Here is a 21,062-nt window from a genome sequence, read left to right as displayed (position 1 = left end):
GCGCCTTCTGCCTAGGCTGCCTGCGCAGCCCAGCCCTGACATTTTAGAACACGGGCGTTTGAGCCCCGGAGAGGCCAAGTTGGCCTGAGGACAGTTTTCCTGTGTTGTGCCCTCACCTAGGGCCCATGGTTATTCTTACCTGTGTATGTTTGTGCAATGTACATTACCTTTATGCTATTTTTATTCCTAACTGTGTCTATGCATAGCAGACGGTTTTCCTAGTATAGGTTATGCTAGTGAGTTCATGGTTCCCTGCGTGATATATGCCTAAGGTGTTTAGGATTGCGTAGGGTGTACTTACCTTTTACCAGTGGTTACTGGTTGTGCGCTACATTTATTATTTGTACTACATTTCTACAGTTACAATTGGTGATTTGTGCTAATTCCGACAGTGGTCCATGTGGCCCTGTCCTGTGTAAATAGTCCCCTGTAAATTCCGCCCAGTGCCCGTTGGCACAGTGTAAATTGTGTGAATATTATCTAATGTGTTTACTATAAAACAAAGGCTATTTTTATATATAACCTTGTGTGGAGTTTCTTTTGTGGTGGGCCTTGGGTGTTGTTGCTGGGTGCGCACGCAAACGCTTTACACATTGCCTCCGGGATAAGCCTGACTGCTCGTGCCAAGCTACCAAGGGGGTGAGCAGGGGTTATCTTTGGCCTGTAACTCCCCAGCCCTGACTTAGAGTGGTGGTTTCTGCCTGGCTTGGGCGCAAGTCCTAGCCAACCAGAAATCCCATTTCTAACAGGCAATGAGCTAATTATTTAGACCACCTCAAACACTGGAAATGGCTTATGCACATAGAAATAACTTACCTTGCATTGTAGAAGAAGCAGAAAAGAACTTTATAAACTTAGTAGAAGGTAGATGTAGAAATGCAAATAATAAAGCTACTGCTTCATCAAACAAAACCCTTGGATACTTGAAGACAAAGAGCATATTTAAGTGGGGAACATGGCTGCCCTTAGCATTAGTCTGGGAACATAAAGGAAAGGTTTGCATATAGACCCAAATCTGTTAGTAGCAACATTTTGTAGGTATTAGTGAATGTGAAAATAAGTTTGAAATTTATGAAACCTGGGTAGCGATATTTAGAAGGGGTAGATCCTGTGTTCCCTGGTGTGAATTATATTTGCGGAAAAATGGTTTTCATAGGTTGCCTAGATGATGGCATGGAACTTGTAGTATGGGAGCTATGATTCCAAAAATATATCATGTGGGACAGATTGAGGAAATGAATAAGGAGCAACCTGGGAGAATGAAGAGAAGTGCAAGTGCAAAAGCGATAGTGGGTGATATTTTTTGGTGCCTTAGTACCTTCCGTAAACGCTGATAAAATTAAAAAGCTTTCTACTGTATTGGATAGATAATTATCTAGGAGTGCTAGAGGATTTACAGTTGCTGATTTCAATAAGATCCATGGTGATGCACCATCGTTTTGACCTAAAAGAGCTTCTCACGAAGGAGGGTGGGGTCTGTTGGCTGTTAAAGGTCCAAAATGATTGCACCTACATACTGGATAAAAACAATGACGTGAGAAGGTACATCAAAAACATTACTGACTTAAAAAGAGACCGGAAAGGGTTAAAGCCAAATGGAGCATGGGAAATGATTGTCTAAAGGATTGTCAACTGTTGGCAACTGGTTGGGTAACTTAGGAAATGGGTTAGTGATTAAAATCTTGAGACTCATAGTGGCAATTTCTTTGTGCATAATGCTGGTATTGGTGACTATTACATTTGGTAGGCAAAAGAGGTATAAACAAAGAGTGAAAAGATCAAGATCTGAGATTGAACTTGAAGACAAACAAAGCAAATATTATGATGAAATGAAAGCTCTTGAAGAGTGCAGACATAAAAGATTAAATACAATGATACTGTGATCTGTGACATTTGAAGTTAAATGTTGTGATGGCTTGATTCTCAATCAGAGCGAGGGTTGATACAGCGCAAATGCTTTAATCTAGTTTTATGACAGTAAACACTGGATGCAACAAGAAAACCAAACACGAAACAGATATGCACCTTGCACACGTTAAGTACATTCAATTGTTTCTAAGACGAGAATACAAGGACTGCAAACGGGTGCCTTGAACTGCAGAAATAAAATTAATCCATATATTGTGTGTTTAACACGCCTAATAATTAACTTCATTGATGGCTTAACAATGTCAAATAAAAATGTATAAAATATGCACGGATAATAAGGAAACCAACGTAAACTGAACTTGATAAGCCATATATGTATGCTTACATGAGTCTCAATTTAATAATGAAGGGTGCGTATAAGAAATCTAAAAGCCATCTTTATATTTTTCCATTTTTTCTTCACCGTGGAGATCGAAAAGCTAGTGCAAACGTGTCATAATGCAACTTACTTGAATGAAACCTTCTATGTAGCTATATTTTATTGAAACAACAATGATTTTATGTTTTATAGAATTATTTTACACATAGTTACTTTGTGATAGGTAGTAATAGGCCATACCTTGGATTGAACATTTCTATACAAGCAATGATGGTGACTTATAATACGTGCTTATTTAAACATGAATATTTAATTGAATGTTATGCTTGGATCTTATTTCACATTTGTTTATTAATAAAAATCACATTACTTTATATCCATGAATGATTTTCCTTTTACGTTTGCAATTTACTTAATGGGCCGAGTTGAAAGAACTGCCACCTTTTTTCACATTACATTCGAATGAGGCCCGTTGCGCCATCGGAACGTAACTTTTTGTGACGTTCCGTGGCGCAGAAGCGTGCGTGATATTTATCAGGCAGCACTGAGGCACTTTTTGTGGCTTAATGCTGCCTCATAAATAGCAGTCCCTTTAACGCAGTGTTCTGCGTTAAAGGGGCGTGCAATGGGTGTTGCTGGGGGCGTTCCCAGCAACACCCATGGCCTTTTGACACTGCCCCAGATTTACGAGAAATCGCAAATCTGAGGCAGCGCCAAAAGCTTCCGCCTCCCCAGGGGAGGCGTAAGGGAGGCGCAGCGGGGAGACATATCTTTATTTCTCCTCGTTTTTCCTTTTTCTATGTGTGCTGCATTCTGCAGCACACATACAAAGAGGAAAAACCTCTTGTGATTATTTTTGTACAGAAAGGTTTCCCTTCCTGTACAAAAATATTCATCTCCGCAACGCAGGCACCCTTGCACCATGGTGCAGAGGTGCCTGCGGTGGCGCAGGCAGCCCATTGTGCACCGGTGCAGGGGAAAAGGACAGGAATGCGCCGCATTTTATAGATACGGCGCATCCCTGCCCTTTTCTTTTGCCGTAGGGAAGCGCAGCAGGAAGGCCTGCTGCACTTCCCTACGGCAAAACCTCATAAATCTGCCCCGTAATGCTTAAAGGATATTTTTACGATTCTTTGCCATGATGTTTCATGTGAGAGCCTACACTATAGGCACCAGTAGACAGAATACAACATATTCAATTGTTCTTTGTGAACTGACCTCTGTGCCCGGAACAGACAATCGATTCCCGTGGATGGTTTTCGAAATGTCACTAAAGTATCTGCTTTTGCATCTTGTGAGCGGATGATAGTCACTTGGGTGAGAGACCATTGTAAGGGGATGGTTGATGTTTCCTCCGGATGCAGCAAGTAAATATATTATTGAAAAGGCACTTGACAGCGAGGGCATTCCTTATCAGCAGATGCAACTTTCAGACACCTGCAGATGCTGGCTCTCAGAGACATTCTCTCAGATTCTTGGACTGAGACATCCTTTCCTTGGCAGTCCCTATTTTCCCCGATGCTGAGTCTGCTGATGCTGACATTCCTCTCCTTAGTTATCTTTGGAAATCATGCCAGTGAGGCTTGATGACATTATTAACTTACTAAGTCTTTGGCTACTTTCCCAATCCTAAACTTTGATTGAAATATGTGCCCATCCTAAAGAACTGCCCCGAACCATCCTCCTGCCCTTATTGGTGATAGGAGTTTCCCTTTGTTTAGCAACTTTATGGACTCCAAGGGAAAATACTAAATTTCAAGACTTTTTGGTAGAATTTGTCTTTGATTTACCTTTGCCTAATGTGTGGTTTTAAACTACAATTGAAATTGCTTATCGAGACTCATGACTTAATGTGTCAATGCTGATTGTTGCTTTGCATTCTAAATTGTTTAATACAATAACTAAATTAGACTCACATTGTCTGAGTCTTTTTTTTAACATAACCTGAAATGTTCTTTCCACAGAGACCGTCCATACTATAATCCACATTCTAATGCATAACGGGGAATAGTTATAGAATATTCTCAGAACACCATATTTTATTATTATTTATCTGCACCCCTACAGCAGAATTATTGGTTTGTATGATTCTGGCCCGACCTAACTGCTTTAGGAGGTGTTGAATTCCTGTAATCATTCTATATATCTATAGCATGATCCTGAGTAAGATAATTGAATTTGATTTCCATTTTGTGAGTTGGTTACCAATTAGTTGGTCTTCATTGGGTGGACAACAGGAGACACCATAATTCCTCACCCCTCAAGCGATGAGTAAGGTCCATCAGAGGACAAAAGCCTTGTGGTATGAATAGAAATAATCTGCAAATTATGGCATGGTATGGACCCAGTGGATACAAATTAAAATGCTTCCACTGCAACACTCCTGTGGCTGGAGTTCTTCTTATTTGCTGGCAGGGCGGCGATGAGGGCTCGGCAGAGGGGATGCCCATGCATGGACCGGCCTTAAGATTGCAGCCATGAGTTGAAGTGCAGGCAGCCACGGTGTGGTCTTAGGTGATCCCTTCTGTGGGATTGATACAGAAGGATGCCTGTGGCTACTCGGGAGGCTGTTGCAGAGCACAGAGGCCCCCTTATGCAGGGGGGCTCTTCCATCAACTCCACGGTGAACTATGGGCATCTAGACCAGTGGGACTGCCCCCTCATGCTTTGGAGGATAGCCAGGGTGGAGTAGCAGTCCCGGATGGAGCTTCAAGACTGGGACCTGCTTGCATCCTCTCACGGTAAGCCTTCTGTCAGGTGAGGAGCAGCGGGCCCCCCTGGATGTTCCCCGGGGCAGGGAAACATCGCTCCAGCAGACCCTCAGCAGGTGGAAAAAGGCTTACTGTCCTGGATCCCCTGGCCTGGCCCCACTGTTGCTGACAGGTCCGCCCAAACTAAAGAAGGAAATGAGGGCACTGCCGCAGAGGCTGTAGACGGTTCCTACTGTGAGCATGTCATACATTGTGCTTGTGGTTGGTGGAGGAGCAGTGAGCCAAAAGGGACTCCCCAGTTTGCCAAGACCTTACTACTGCAGCCAGTCCTTGACTCCCTGTTCTGCCCCGGCATCTGGCAGGTGAACAATGGACTAGGGGGGACCTGGATTGCCCCTTGTTGGTGACAGTCCTGAAATTGTGTTCTAGTTCAATCAGACTTTTGATTGCACTCCCACTGAACAGCATTGGCATAGACCCAGTCATGCCTTAGAAGCTAGTCAGTGATAACCAACCAGAGGCCTAGGGTGGATCAGAGTAGCATCCTGACTGGAAGCTACAGGGTAGTGTGTGTCTGGGGAGCCTTGGATTGGCTGCTGCTGCTTCTGGTGACAATGGGGAGGTGCCTGGCTGCACATTGGGGAAGCTCCCTGTCCTAGAGGTTCTCTCCTTTCCCCCTTTCCACTACTAGCTGGGGTGCACCTGCCTGCTCTGACTCTGCGCCTTCCTTTTGGGGTCTCAGACCTGCGACAGTGGACTGTCTGTGCTGATCTGGGGCAAGCGGGTCAGTACCACATCATATCTCGGCCAAGCCAGCATCTGAACCCCACGTGCACATGGTTCTACAAAGGAGGATTGCAATATACCCCAGAGCGACCATCAGACTAGGGAGTGGGCTGCTCGTGCTGCCCTGGGGAAGGCATGCCAACTCTCTAGTGCACCTGATCCTTTCATTTACTATTACTTTCTGCTTGACAATGGGGGGCGATAGGTGTCCACTAACATAGGCCTCACAGACCAAAATGGTCCAGTTCACCACACCGGCGCCTGCTAGCCGTGGGGAGGTAGGGGACTCCCTTCCCTCCTCAGCATTCCTGAGCCAGCCCCCATGAACTTGTCAGCTATCCTCCTGGCCACTCAGGACTCCAGGGAGGTGGTGGAATCTAAGGTTGATGCTATCTGCATTGACCTTTCCCTTTTATGCCAGGACCTACATACAGTGGCTGATTGGGCACAGGACACCGAGAATCACTCAAGTTGAAAAATGTATGCCTCATAGGCCTCCTGCTGTTTTGTGATAGAGTGAGCACACCGGGACCTGGAGAAGAGACCCCCGCCAGGGGCTCTCCCTACACATGATGATAGTGTTGATTCTCAATCACTGTGACCAAGATACTATCCTTCAAAAAGCCAGGAATCAGTACAACACAAGGATCCTAATCTTCCTGGATTACACAAGAGTGGTTCAGCAGCAGCGCTGCTCATTCGAGGAAGTCAAGGAGAAGCTCCAGGCAATTAACATCTGATAAGCGCTACGCTCCCCGACCCACCTTAAGGTCATCTTTGATTCATCTACCTATTTCTTCAACCAGGAATGGGAGTGGGCAACAGAATGACCTCCATTGCACCAGAAAGGGCTTCGTGAACAAGAGGAACTTGGAGGCCTGAGGAATCTCTTCCGCCATGTCCTGTCTGTGCACCCCAGAGGAAACGCACGGGGTCTCGGAGAGCCCAGTCTGGACACAGTGGGAGACAGACTTCCTCAAGCCGGTCCCCTAAGGGGAGACTTCAATGTGGTGGAGGCAGAGGTGATCCTTTCCGACACAACAGGTTTCTTTAGAACCTCTGAGACTCTGCTGGACCCTTGACCTGTTCCTCTTTTCTTCATTCTACTCGTAATGCCATCTTGTGAATGTAGGCTTCAACTGTTAGAGAATGCAGTCAGGCAAAATTATCCGACATCTGGGTGACTAATAACTTTATATTGTTCTGTTTCATTCTGATTGGGGTGTTTGGTTCTTGGCACACTTGGGCAACAGATGCTTCTAAACGGGAAGTATAGGATGGGGGAGGCATCATGCCTTGGTTGCGGATCATGCGGGGTTGTTGGTTCCTGTTCTCAGGTTATGTTGTTGAACTTGATGCACATGCATTACTGACTGGTAGCAGTGGCCCTGTGTGGATAGTAGACAATTGTCAGCTGGAATGTAAATGGGCTTACTGACAGAATCAAATGGAGGGCCTTTCTGGTGTATAGTGAGCGCCAAGCTCCATCTGCTGGGCACAAACGGCTCTTTTCTGGGGTGGCATAGTTCCTCTAGGGTTAACCTCGTGGGGTTCATGAACAGCTACGGGGCTGCGAAGATCCTTCTCTATAAGTCATTTTTCTCTGGCTGTTCATACAGTACACTCTGACCCACTGTGGTGGTTTCTGGGTTTACAAGGGACCCTAGAGAGTCAACCTTGGGTACTGGGGAGCATCTACGCACCCCTTTTCGACATTTTAGGGCATGAAGCATGTTGACCGTCACTTGCACTTAAATACTTGACGAGACTCTTAACATCTCCATACCTAAAGTATTACTTGCTATTAAACATGAGCAGGAACCCACTAATTAAAGTTAGTTCAACGGGCTTAAATAGTTATTTTTAATCCACACACTCCCTACACTCTACTCACCTGTTATATACACCACAAGTCCCTCACCCACACACACCCACTTCATCTATGGCAAAGACAACGGTCTTCAAAAGATCTCCGGCAAAGAGCTCCCCTGCGGGGCCCGTTGGGAATTGCAGTGCCGGACCAACGAGGAGCTGCCCTATGCTGAAGCACGCAAAAACAACAGTTGATGGACAGAATGCAGAACAATGTCAAACATTCACCCCAGTACAGAGATCCGGGCCTAAATCCATCGTGTTTTTGCTCACCATGCCTTTCCAGTTTGAACCCAGCCATATGCAAATCAGTCTTGACCCTGTGCCTCATGGGAACAGTCCAACCCGAACTGCCAAGCCAGGTCCTCCCTGGACTGGAAACAAACATCCTAGGACCGGTTTCGGGGTTTCACCCCTCTTCAGCCAGGATAGCTTGATTCCAGTGGCATGGAGAGCATGGGACCCACGTCTGGGCATACCCGTCCCACTCGGGGTGACAAATGCAAAAACAACAGTTGATGGACAGAATGCAGAACAATGTCATACATTCACCCCAGTACAGAGATCTGGGTCTAAATCCATTGTTTTTTTGCTCACCATGCCATTCCAGTTTGAACCCAGCCATATGCAAATCAGCCTTGGCCCTGTGCCTCATGGGAACAGTCCATCCCGAACTGCCAAGCTAGGTCCTCACTGGACTGGAAACAAGCATCCTAGGACCGGTTTCGGGGTTTCACCCCCTCTTTAGCCAGGAAAACTTGATTCCAGTGGCATGGAGAGCACGGGACTCATGTCTGGGCATACCCGTCCCACTCAGGGTGACAAATGCAAAAACAACAGTTGATGGACAGAATGCAGAACAATGTCATACATCCACCCCAGTACAGAGATCAGGGCCCACATCCATTGTTTTTTTGCTCACCATGCCAATCCAGTTTGAACCCAGCCATATGCAAATCAGTCTTGACCCTGTGCCTCATGGGAACAGTCCAGCCTGAACTGCCAAGCCAGGTCCTCCCTGGACTGGAAACAAGCATCCTAGGATCAGTTTCGGGGTTTCACCCCTCTTCACCAGGATAGCTTGATTCCAGTGGCATGGAGAGCACGGGACCCACGTCTGGGCATACCCGTCCCACTCGGGGTGACAAATGCAAAAACAACAGTTGATGGACAGAATGCAGTACAATGTCATACATTCACCCCAGTACAGAGGTCTGGGCCTAAATCTATTGTTTTTTTGCTCACCATGCCATTCCAGTTTGAACCCAGCCATATGCAAATCAGCCTTGACCCTGTGCCTCATGGGAACAGTCCAGCCCGAACTGCCAAGCCAGGTCCTCCCTGGACTGGAAACAAGCATCCTAGGACCGGTTTCGGGGATTCACCCCTCTTCAGCCAGGAAAACTTGATTCCAGTGGCATGGAGAGAACAGGACCCACGTCTGGGCATACCCGTCCCACTCGGGGGTGACAAATGCAAAAACAACAGTTGATGGACAGATTGCAGAACAATGTCATACATTCACCCCAGTACAGAGATCTGGGCCTAAATCCATCGTTTTTTGCTCACCATGCCATTCCAGTTTGAACCCAGCCATATGCAAATTAGTCTTGACCCTGTGCCTCATGGGAATAGTCCAGCTCAAACTGCCAAGCCAGGTCCTCCCTGGACTGGAAACACGCATCCTAGGACCGGTTTCGGGGTTTCACCCCTCTTCAGCCAGGGTAGCTTGATTCCAGTGGCATGGAGAGCACGGGACCCACGTCTGGGCATACCCGTCCTACTCGGGGTGACAAATGTAAACACAACAGTTGATGGACAGAATGCAGAACAATGTCATACATTCACCCCAGTACAGAGATCTGGGCCTAAATCCATTGTCTTTTTGCTCACCAAGCCATTTCTGTTTGAACCCAGCCATATGCAAATCAGGCTTGACCCTGTGCCTCATGGGAACAGTCCAGCCCGAACTGCCAAGCCTGGTCCTCCCTGGACTAGAAACAAGCATCCTAGGACCAGTTTCGGGGTTTCACCCCTCTTTAGCCAGGATAGCTTGATTCCAGTGGGATGGAGAACACTAGGAACAGCATACCTCTTTCTTTATAGTTCACACGTTGGGGCGTGTATGCTGGACCTTTATTGCCCTGGCACTCCCTTTTATGATGTATGAGGATATATCATTACCATTCCAATGATATGAAATATGTAAAGGCTAATTCTCTTTCATTAGGAAATTACCAATGCTAGCCAATTATAGGGGTAGGCCTCACAGTAGGGAAAAAGGAATGTGGGTGTTTTTTACTACCAGGACATGTAAATATTAAACACACTTGTCCTACCTTTTACTTATATGGCACCCTGCTCTTCAGGGTTATTTAGTGCTGATCTTAAAGGTGACTTTTATGTAATAAAAGGGGGGTTTAAGGCTTGGCAAATAGTTTTAAATGTAAAGTCAAAGTGGCAGTAAACTGCACACAGAGGCTCTGCAGTGGCAGGCCTAAGACAGGTTTGAAAGGCTAATTATGTGAGTGGCACAATCAGTGCTGCAGGCCCACTAGATGCATTTGATGTACAAGCCCTGGGTATCTGTTATAACTGTTTACATGGGTCTTACTTGTAAATCTAATAGACTAATCAGGTACAAACCAATGTGACCATGTTTAAGGGAGAAGCACATGCACTTTAGTACTGGTTAGCAGTGGTTAACTGCTCAGAGTCTTAAGGCCAGCAAAAAAAAAATCAGAAAAACTTCTGGGGAAAGACCATCCTAAGGATGACAGGTACAACACTTATCTTAACTATGTAGACATATGTTGCTAAATTTCCAAGCAATAGCAGTACATACCTTGACATTTTCTATGACAAGGAACTATTGAACACGGGCCTCCATGCCGCTAGCGTGCTAATGGCTCCGCCCCCTTCTCGCTAGCAGGACGAAAACACACACGGATGGCGGCGGACGGCGGATGGCGGCAGCGGGGAATTGAATTGAATAAACACGCGAGCTGCCAGAGGCCATTTAAGGAATAAATATTAGCTGCGTGCTGAGAAGGAGAGAGAAAAAAAACGGGCTACAACGCTGACGTCAGGGATAGCAGCTCAGGCTCCATCGATATCACACTGAATATTGTAATACCAGTATGGCATTAGGGAGCAGAGCGACGCTTGAATCCTGTACAGTACAGTCCTGCTGAAAACACGTAAGGAGGAAATTGTGGTGGGAGACCCGAGCTGAAATTTTGTATGAGAGCCTATTAAATGTGGAGAGAAAGCAAAATTGAATAACATTTGGAGTCTAAAGAAGAGAAAAAGAAAAAGGGAGTAGGGGAGGGGGCAAAGAAAATATATTCAGAAACATGGTGAGACCCCAGAAAGAGGGAGCGGCAGATGGAAAAACCTCTAGATCTGAAGCTCAAAAAATTAAGAAAACGCGCCGTGCCCTTACAAAAATGGCGCGTCAAGCGGTTCGCAAAAGTGAAAGGGGTATGGTTCTATCCTCACCAGAGAGTCATAGTATGCTGGGAAGCTCAGATGACGTTACCTCCCCGGACATGATAGCGGATAGTGGTGAAAACAGAACATCTCTGGCTGACCTATCCGTGTCTCAAGAGAAAAGCAGCCCGGGGGAGGTCATGCCCACCCTCTCCTGTACTAATCATGACTCTAATGCAATAAGTAATGCTCCAAAAGTTTTTTAAAAATTCCCGCTTTTCACCAAAAAACAATCTTCACAGTCTCCTCAGCCCCCTCCGCAATCCTCACCACCTCAGCCATTAGGATCTACAGTATCAGTATTGATCTCACCTGTGACTTTGTCTGGTTGCAAGAATCTCACCCTGCAGGAGGACTCTTATCTCCTGGCACCTACAAAGACAACAGGGAAGGAGAAGACCCCTGATTTATCCCTTCGAGCGGATGTAGTAAAACACGTTGATGACTCTGTGGCGCATGGGGATCTAGAGACACCAGGAATAAGTATTGAGCCCCTCCAGGCTTCGGTACCATCTCTGCAGTCTTCTATACAAGAGCCGTCATCTGAACCTGGGCTCCCTTCCTCCATGACGCCGCTAATTTATCCTAAAAATATATCCCCAGCTAATCTTAGTAGTGAAAATCCGGGAACATTTCAAGTAGATATTAGTGATATGTTAAATTTGATTTTGGGAGAAATAAGAGACATGAAAAAAATACAACAAACCGAGATCAGCATACTAAATCAGCGGTTAGACAAGATCGAGGACGCGATCAACGGTCTTCCTTGCAGAGTCACTGAAGCTTAGACTAGAATATCCACAATCGAGGATCAAATGAGTTCTGTTCTGTCTGAGTCACGAGAGGCTGTTAAAAAGAGAAGATATCTTGCGAATAAAGTCGAAGAACTAGAGAGTCACTCCAGGAGATCCAATCTCCGGATAGTAGGGGTACCTGAAGGGATTGAGGGCTCACAAACTCTCCATTGGGTCAATTCGTTCATAAAGCAGCAAGTCTTGCCGGAACACGAGGGGGATCTTTCCATTACTAGGGCACATTGTGTTCCTGCTCAGCCTTTCCCTAACTCCCCATTCCCGCAGACGATACTCCTGAACTTCGCCGACTATAGAATAAAAGAGAAAATTCTGTCAAAAGCTATTCATCAACGGCAGTTTTCGATCAATGAGACTCAGAAGTGTCGAATTTTTTCAGACATGACTGCGGTGGCAGCTCGTAGAAGAAATGAGTTTGTTAAGATGTTGCATTTATTCAAGGCACATGGTGCCCAGGCCTCGATTGCGTAGCAGTCCAAGCTACGGGTCCTGGTGAAGGGGAAGTTCTTTATGTTTTCGGACCTAGATGAGGCCCAGATCTTTTTGAAAGAGCTTTCTAGACCCTCCGCAGAGTCTTAGTGGCGAAACTCATAGGACAGTCTTGTAAAGGCTCTGTAAATGGGCTTATTTTTTGTATAGATGTCTTCTCTCTTTATTTGTTTCTATTTCTTTTTTGCCTTCGTTTTTTTTTGTCGTCTCCCGTTTTTTTTTCTATTAGGGGAGGGGGTGGCCCATTTTGGCCGCTACACAGGGTGCACAACATGCCACAGGACGAGTGAGGGTGGCGAGTTACTGCCCCCTGCGTCCTTCAGATGGTCGACATGTTTCAGCCAGTGCCTTAGAGTGTTCTGGCTTTCCTCAGGACCGTTTTTTAAAAAAAGGTGTGGTGAAAGCCCTGGCTAATAACCCAAAGCATATGCATGAGAAGGGAATCCCCCTCTCACATATAGAAAAATGCCTTAGTGAGTGTATCACATAGTCTGTACCACAACACTAAGTCTGTTTTATTTCACCACACCTTCTTTAAAAAAACGGTCCTGAGGAACAAGGTGCCCGTGACAGAACTAATTTGAGTACTGTAACACTTTGGTCAACTTAAGCTAGTCCTCTTTGTTTAATCACATTTCTAGTGATTAGACATGGCAAGCGGTAGATTACAGATTTTGTCATTAAACACCAACGGCTTACTGAATAAAAAGAAATATGGTGCACTTATTAGATGGGCTTCCTCACTGGATCCCCATGTTCTTTTATTGCAGGAAACACATCTTAAATCGAATTCCCCCAATTTATATATCCCCAAAAAGTTCTCTACAGCTTTCTTTGCCTCGGTGGGGGTAGCTATGAGAGGGGTTGCAATTTACTTTTCTAGCAAAATAGATTGGGAATTTTTGCAGGTCCATAGAGACACTCTCAGGAGATGGATTTGGGTAACAACTATAGTCAAGGGTATAAGGCTAAATTTTATAAATTATTATGGTCCAATTATTGATAATGTTGTACCCCTGAACCAGATATATGAAATGCTGATTGCCTCCCCCGGACAAATTATTTTTGGGGGGGACTTTAACTACATCTTAGATACTAGGAAGGATACTACTAGTAAAAACAAGAAACAACTAAAACCAAATACAAAAAAAATAATGAGAGCAATTCAAGAGGAATTTTCGCTGGTAGACTCTTGGCGGCAACTCCACCAAGATATAGAATTTTTTACTTTCTATTCTCACCGGTTCCACTCAGCCTCCCGGATAGATTATTTCTTAATATCTAGGTCGTTACAAGTCCCAAATGCATGGATCCGTGCTAATCCCTTTTCAGAACATGCGTTTGTTGGGATATCTCTAGTCTTAGGGCAGAGGGATAGGCAACGACCTAGATGGCAGATGGACCATCTTCTCCTCCAAAAGGCAGAATGGATTTCAGGGTTTAGAGAATGGATCCTGCGATATTTTATGGTCAATGATAATACTGCTGCCCCATTTGCCATTTGGGGCGGGTTCAAGGCAGCAGCTCGGGGCCAAATAATAGCTGTGACGGCCAGTCAGTCTAAAATTCGGAGACTGAAAATAGAAGACCTACAGAATAAGGTTAATCAAGAATATGCCTTAATGATTCAGCTTCGGGCTAACCATTACAATGAAGCTAGCTTGGAATTAAGGGAATTTTTTATCCTAGAGGAAATTTCCAATTCTAAAATCTTTCAACAAAAAATTTATGAGGAGAGCCAGCTGATTGGAAAGTTACTAGCGAACTCCACGAGAAAAAAAACAGAATCTTCCTTGATTCTCTCACTTAAGGATCCGGCCTCTGATTATGTTACAGTGGATAGGGATAATATTGCACGTATATTTCTTCAACATTAGGGGCAGCTGTATTCAACAGAATATCCCACTAGTAATGAACAAATCCAGATATATCTTTCGGACATAGATGTTTCCAGGCTTTCCGAGAATAAAGTTAGAGAGTTGGACGAGGATATAGGGGAGGAAGAAATAATAAAAGCAATAAAATCAATGGCTGGGGGCAAGGCGTGTGGTCAGGACGGGTTTCCACTGGAATTTTATAAGGTTTATATGAAAGAATTGGCATCCCCATTAAAGAGACTTTTTAACAATATTAGAAAGGGTGGAATGGTACCAAGCGAGTTTAAAGAATCTATTATAATATCATTTGTAAAAAAAGATAAAAACCCGGAAGACGTCAACTCGTTTAGACCAATAAGCCTACTTAAATCTGATTATAAGATCCTGATGAAGCTGTGGGCCTTGCGTTTTCTCCCTGTGGCTCAAGAAATAATTCACAGGGATCAAACAGGATTTATCGCAGGTCGATCAATGGGTATGAACACGCAATTTCTAATACATGCCCTAGATTTTTTTAGCACCAACAAAATCCCTGCGGCAGTTATAATGGTCGACGCTGAAAAAGCCTTTGATCTGGTGAATTGGCAAACATTATTTCTTACTTTAGATCACTTTGGCGTTCCACAACAAGTAATTAATATGCTTCGAAATATCTATCAGAATGCGAGTGCTAAGGTGGTTATTAATCAAGAACAGATAGGGAAAGTGGCAATAAAACGGGGAACGAGGCAGGGATGCCCACTGTCCCCCCTACTTTTTACCTTTTTTATCGAACCTTTGGTTTTAAAATTTCAAAATAATGCTGCTATTATTCCTCCAATACCTGCGATGTCTAAAGTTAAGCTATTTGCTGATGACATTATTTTATATCTAATCCCAGAGAAAGAGAATTTAGATCGAGTTTTTTCTGAATTCTCTCGGTCCCAACAGATCGGTGGCTACAAAATAAATGAAAAAAAAACTGAGATACTCGTTTTCAATTCGGACCCTAACTTGTTTCCTGTCAAGTTTAGGGCTCAAGCTAAGAAACTAGATCCTATAAGATATTTGGGTATCTATGTTACGAATCAGTATCATAAATTATACTGATGGGTCTCCTGGCCCATAGAAATGAATGGGCAGGTATTCCTTAATTGCGATTTCGCAATTTGCTAATCGCAATTAAGGAATTTTAAGAAATCGCAAAAAGTTTGCAATTTTTTTAATACATCCCGTTTTGCAATTCTCAAATAGCGATTCTTTAAAAATCGCTATTTGAGAATCGCAAATGGTGATGTTGATACATATGCCCCCTAGCTCTTCTGGCTTTCAATATGTTACATTGAGGGAGTGTAATAACATCGGTTTGCACCTTCAATCTAGACATATTGATATATGGGAAGAATGTGTTTTTTTTCTACTCAAGCACTTTATTGTTCAAAATAGAGTTTTGTCCTGGCAGGAAATTACCTCAAGAGCCGAAGGCCACAGAAAACCCACGTTTCTTGAGTATTTTCGGATAGTTCAATTTATATCTAATACGGCGGGCATTTTAAATACTCCACATAAAATTATGATAGATTTATATGCCTCTAACTGTTGTGGGTTGGGCAAGTGGTACTCTATATTGAGGAATCAAGTCCAGGACAAAGTTATATTAACCCCTTCGCTGCCAGGCCCTTTTCCCCCTCCTGTGCCAGGCCTTTTTTTGGCTATTTGGGGTAGTGCACGCTTAGGCCCCTGTAACTTTTTGACCGCATTAGGTAGCCACGCCAAATTTGCGTCCTTTTCTTCCAACATCATGGGGATTCTAAAGGTATTCAGGGTTTGTGGATTCCCCTGGAGGGGTCACAGAAAAGAGCCAAAATACAGCAAAAGTTTGGGTTTTTTGGGAAAAATTGGAAAAACGGGCTGCAAATGAAAGCATCTGGGTTTTTCCCTGCAAATGTTATCAAAAAAGGATTTGTGGGGTTGAAATCACCATTTTCCCAGCTTTTCGGGGATACTTGACTTTTGTCAGAAACCCAACATTTTTTACACAGTTTTGGCATTTTTCTGGGACATAGCCTATTTTTGCAATTTTTTGTGCTTTTGACCTCCTTCCAGTTAGTGGCAGAAATGGGTACAAAAGCAATAGTGGATCCTGGAAAGCTATACATTTTCGAAAAGAAGACAACATTCTGAATTCAGCAAGGGGTCATTTGTGTAGATCCATCAAGGTTTTTTTATAGAAACAAACAGTTAAATGTAGGATAAATTGAAATTTAGTTGAAAAAAACAGCCTTTTGTGTCAACGTTTTCACCTGTAACTTCTTCTAATTATGACAGCTCTTTGAAAGCAATATACCGTTACATCCGCTGGACATTACTGGTTGTGGGGATATATAGGACTTGTAGGTTCACCAAGAACCCGACGAACCCAGAGCCAAAAACTGAGTAGTAACTTGCAATGGTTTTTTATTATGTACCGGGTATATAGTAATTATTCTTTAAAAAAGTGTACATGGAAAAATCGGTATGAAAGACACCTATGTATTTCTTAAATGGGAACAAAATATAGAGTTTAGAAACAGTAGATATTTGCACATTTCTGAAATTGGGAATACTCATACTAGCATGAGAATTATCAATCATTTTTTAGAATGACTTCTTTTTTACACAATATCTTTCATTTGGAAAGCAGAAATGCATGGAAAGTCAATAGATAATAACAGTTCCTTTACAAATCTGAATTACCCTAAGTCTCCCGATAAAAATGGTACCTCACTTGTGTGGGTAGGCATAGTGCCCACGACAGGAAACGGCGCAAAACGCAACGTGGTCACACCACATTTTCACAATGCAAAATTACCCTTTTTTTGCAAAGTGCCTAGCTCTAGTTTTTGAACCCTAGCTCTGCGGGCACCTTGGGAAACCTAGCAAACCTATACATTTTTGAAAACTAGACAACCAGGGGAATCCAGGATGGGGTGACTTGACTGCCTCCCACCAGGGTCTGTTACCCAGAATCCCTTGCAAACCTAAAAACTTGTAAAAAAAAAACACATTTTCCCCACATTTCTGTCGTGGAAAGTTCCGGAATCTGCGTGGATCCACAATTTTCTACTCACCCCGCGTTCCCCAAAGTCTTTCGAGAAAAACGGTACCTCATTTGTGTGGGTCGGCCTAGTGCCGGCGACAAGAAACGGCGCAAAACACAACCTGGTCACACCTCAATTTCGCAGTGAAAAATGACCCTTTTTTGGAAAAATGACTAGCTGTAGTTTTTGAACCCTAGCTCTGCGGGCACCTTGGGAAACCTAGCAAACCTATACATTTTTGAAAACTATACACCCAGGGGAATCCAGCATGGGGTGACTTGACTGCCTCCCACCAGGGTCTGTTACCCAGAATCCCTTGCAAACCTAAAAAATTGTCAAAAAAAACACATTTTCCCCACATTTCTGTCGTGGAAAGTTCCGGAATCTGCGTGGATCCACAATTTTCCACCCACCCCGCGTTCCCCAAAGTCTTACGAGAAAAACTGTACCTCACTTGTGTGGGTCGGCCTAGTGCCCGCGACAGGAAATGGCGCAAAACGCAACCTGGTCACACCTCAATTTCGCAGTGAAAAATGACCCTTTTTTGGAAAAATGACTAGCTGTAGTTTTTGAACCCTAGCTCAGCGGGCACCTTGGGAAACATAGCAAACCTATACATTTTTGAAAACTAGACACCCAGGGGAATCCAGGATGGGGTGACTTGACTGCCTCCCACCAGGGTCTGTTACCCAGAATCCCATGCAAACCTAAAAAATTGTCAAAAAAAAACACATTTTCCCCACATTTCTGTCGTGGAAAGTTCCGGAATCTGCGTGGATCCACAATTTTCCACCCACCCCGCGTTCCCCAAAGTCTTACGAGAAAAACGGTACCTCACTTGTGTGGGTCGGCCTAGTGCCCGCGACAGGAAATGGCGCAAAACGCAACCTGGTCACACCTCAATTTCGCAGTAAAAAATTACCCTTTTTTGGAAAAATGACTAGCTGTAGTTTTTGAACCCTAGCTCAGCGGGCACCTTGGGAAACCTAGCAAACCTATACATTTTTGAAAACTAGACACCCAGGGGAATCCAGGATGGGGTGACTTGACTGCCTCCCACCAGGGTCTGTTACCCAGAATCCCTTGCAAACCTAAAAAATTGTCAAAAAAACCACATTTTCCCCAAATTTCTGTCGTGGAAAGTTCCGGAATCTGCGTGGATCCACAAATTTCCACCCACCCCGCGTTCCCCAAAGTCTTACGAGAAAAACAGTACCTCACTTGTGTGGATCGGCCTAGTGCCCGCGACAGGAAGCGGCGCAAAACGCAACCTGGTCACACCTCAATTTCGCAGTGAAAAATGACCCTTTTTTGGAAAAATGACTAGCTGTAGTTTTTGAACCCTAGCTCAGCGGGCACCTTGGGAAACCTAGCAAACCTATACATTTTTGAAAAGTAGACACCCAGGGGAATCCAGGATGGGGTGACTTGACTGCCTCCCACCAGGGTCTTTCACCCAGAATCCCTTGCAAACCTAAAAAATTGTTAAAAAAAACACATTTTCCCCACATTTCTGTCGTGGAAAGTTCCGGAATCTGCGTGGATCCACAAATTTCCACCCACCCCGCGTTCCCCAAAGTCTTACGAGAAAAACAGTACCTCACTTGTGTGGATCGGCCTAGTGCCCGCGACAGGAAGCGGCGCAAAACGCAACCTGGTCACACCTCAATTTCGCAATGAAAAATGACCCTTTTTTGGAAAAATGACTAGCTGTAGTTTTTGAACCCTAGCTCAGCGGGCACCTTGGGAAACCTAGCAAACCTATACATTTTTGAAAAGTAGACACCCAGGGGAATCCAGGATGGGGTGACTTGACTGCCTCCCACCAGGGTCTTTCACCCAGAATCCCTTGCAAACCTAAAAAATTGTTAAAAAAAACACATTTTCCCCACATTTCTGTCGTGGAAAGTTCCGGAATCTGCGTGGATCCACAATTTTCCATCCACCCCGCGTTCCCCAAAGTTTTACGACAAAAACGGTACCTCACTTGTGTGGGTCGGCCTAGTGCCCGCGACAGGAAACGGCGCAAAACGCAACCTGGTCACACCTCAATTTCGCAGTGAAAAATGACCCTTTCTTGGAAAAATGATTAGCTGTAGTTTTTGAACCCTAGCTCTGTGGGCACCTTGGGAAACCTAGCAAACCTATACATTTTTTAAAACTAGACACCCAGGGGAATCAAGGATGGGGTGACTTGACTGCCTCCCACCAGGGTCTGTTACCCAGAATCCCTTTCAAACCTAAAAAATTGTCAAAAAAAACACATTTTCCCCACATTTCTGTCATGGAAAGTTCCCGAATCTGCGTGGATCCACAAATTTCTACCCACCCCTCGTTCCCCAAAGTCTTACGAGAAAAACGGTACCTCACTTGTGTGGGTCGGCCTAGTGCCCGCGACAGGATATGGCGCAAAACGCAACCTGGTCACACCTCAATTTCGCAGTGAAAAATGACCCTTTTTTGGAAAAATGACTAGCTGTAGTTTTTGAACCCTAGCTCAGCGGGCACCTTGGGAAACCTAGCAAACCTATACATTTTTGAAAACTAGACACCCAGGGGAGTCCAGGATGGGGTGACTTGACTGCCTCCCACCAGGGTCTGTTACCCAGAATCCCTTGCAAACCTAAAAAATTGTCAAAAAAAACAAATTTTCCCCAAATTTCTGTCGTGGAAATATCCGAAATCTGCGTGGATCCACAATTTTCCACCCACCCCACGTTCCCCAAAGTCTTACGAGAAAAACGGTACCTCACTTGTGTGGGTCGGCCTAGTGCCCGCGACAGGAAATGGCGCAAAATGCAACCTGGTCACACCTCAATTTCGCAGTGAAAAATGACCCTTTTTTGGAAAAATGACTAGCTGTAGTTTTTGAACCCTAGCTCAGCGGGCACCTTGGGAAACCTAGCAAACCTATACATTTTTGAAAACTAGACACCCAGGGGAATCCAGGATGGGGTGACTTGACTGCCTCCCACCAGGGTCTGTTACCCAGAATCCCTTGCAAACCTAAAAAATTGTCAAAAAAACCACATTTTCCCCAAATTTCTGTCGTGGAAAGTTCCGGAATCTGCGTGGATCCACAAATTTCCACCCACCCCGCGTTCCCCAAAGTCTTACGAGAAAAACGGTACCTCATGTGTGTGGATCGGCCTAGTGCCCGCGACAGGAAACGGCGCAAAACGCAACCTGGTCACAACTCAATTTCGCAGTGAAAAATGACCCTTTTTTGGAAAAATGACTAGCTGTAGTTTTTGAACCCTAGCTCTGCGGGCACCTTGGGAAACCTAGCAAACCTATACATTTTTGAAAAGTAGACACCCAGGGGAATCCAGGATGGGGTGACTTGACTGCCTCCCACCAGGGTCTTTCACCCAGAATCCCTTGCAAACCTAAAAAATTGTCAAAAAAAACACATTTTCCCCAAATTTCTGTCGTGGAAAGTTCCGGAATCTGCGTGGATCCACAAATTTCCACCCACCCCGCGTTCCCCAAAGTCTTACGAGAAAAACGGTACCTCACTTGATAGGGTCGGCCTAGTGCCCGCGACAGGAAACGGCGCAAAACGCAACCTGGTCACACCTCAATTTCGCAGTGAAAAATGACCCTTTTTTGGAAAAATGATTAGCTGTAGTTTTTGAACCCTAGCTCTGTGGGCACCTTGGGAAACCTAGCAAACCTATACAGTTTTTTAAAACTAGACACCCAGGGGAATCAAG

The 21,062-nt window shown here is 44.6% G+C and overlaps 1 long non-coding RNA gene across 1 annotated transcript in view; it reads left to right on the top strand.

Annotated features, from left to right (window-relative positions):
* Nucleotides 1-21,062, top strand: part of LOC146817178 (uncharacterized) — a 153,075-nt gene that overhangs the window by 91,460 nt on the left and 40,553 nt on the right. The gene's annotated exons all lie outside the window — the stretch shown is intronic.

This window comes from Triturus cristatus, chromosome 6 (assembly GCF_964204655.1).
Source record: "Triturus cristatus chromosome 6, aTriCri1.1, whole genome shotgun sequence".
Taxonomy (NCBI): Eukaryota; Metazoa; Chordata; class Amphibia; order Caudata; family Salamandridae; genus Triturus; species Triturus cristatus.
This window is presented reverse-complemented; position numbering and strand designations above follow the sequence as displayed.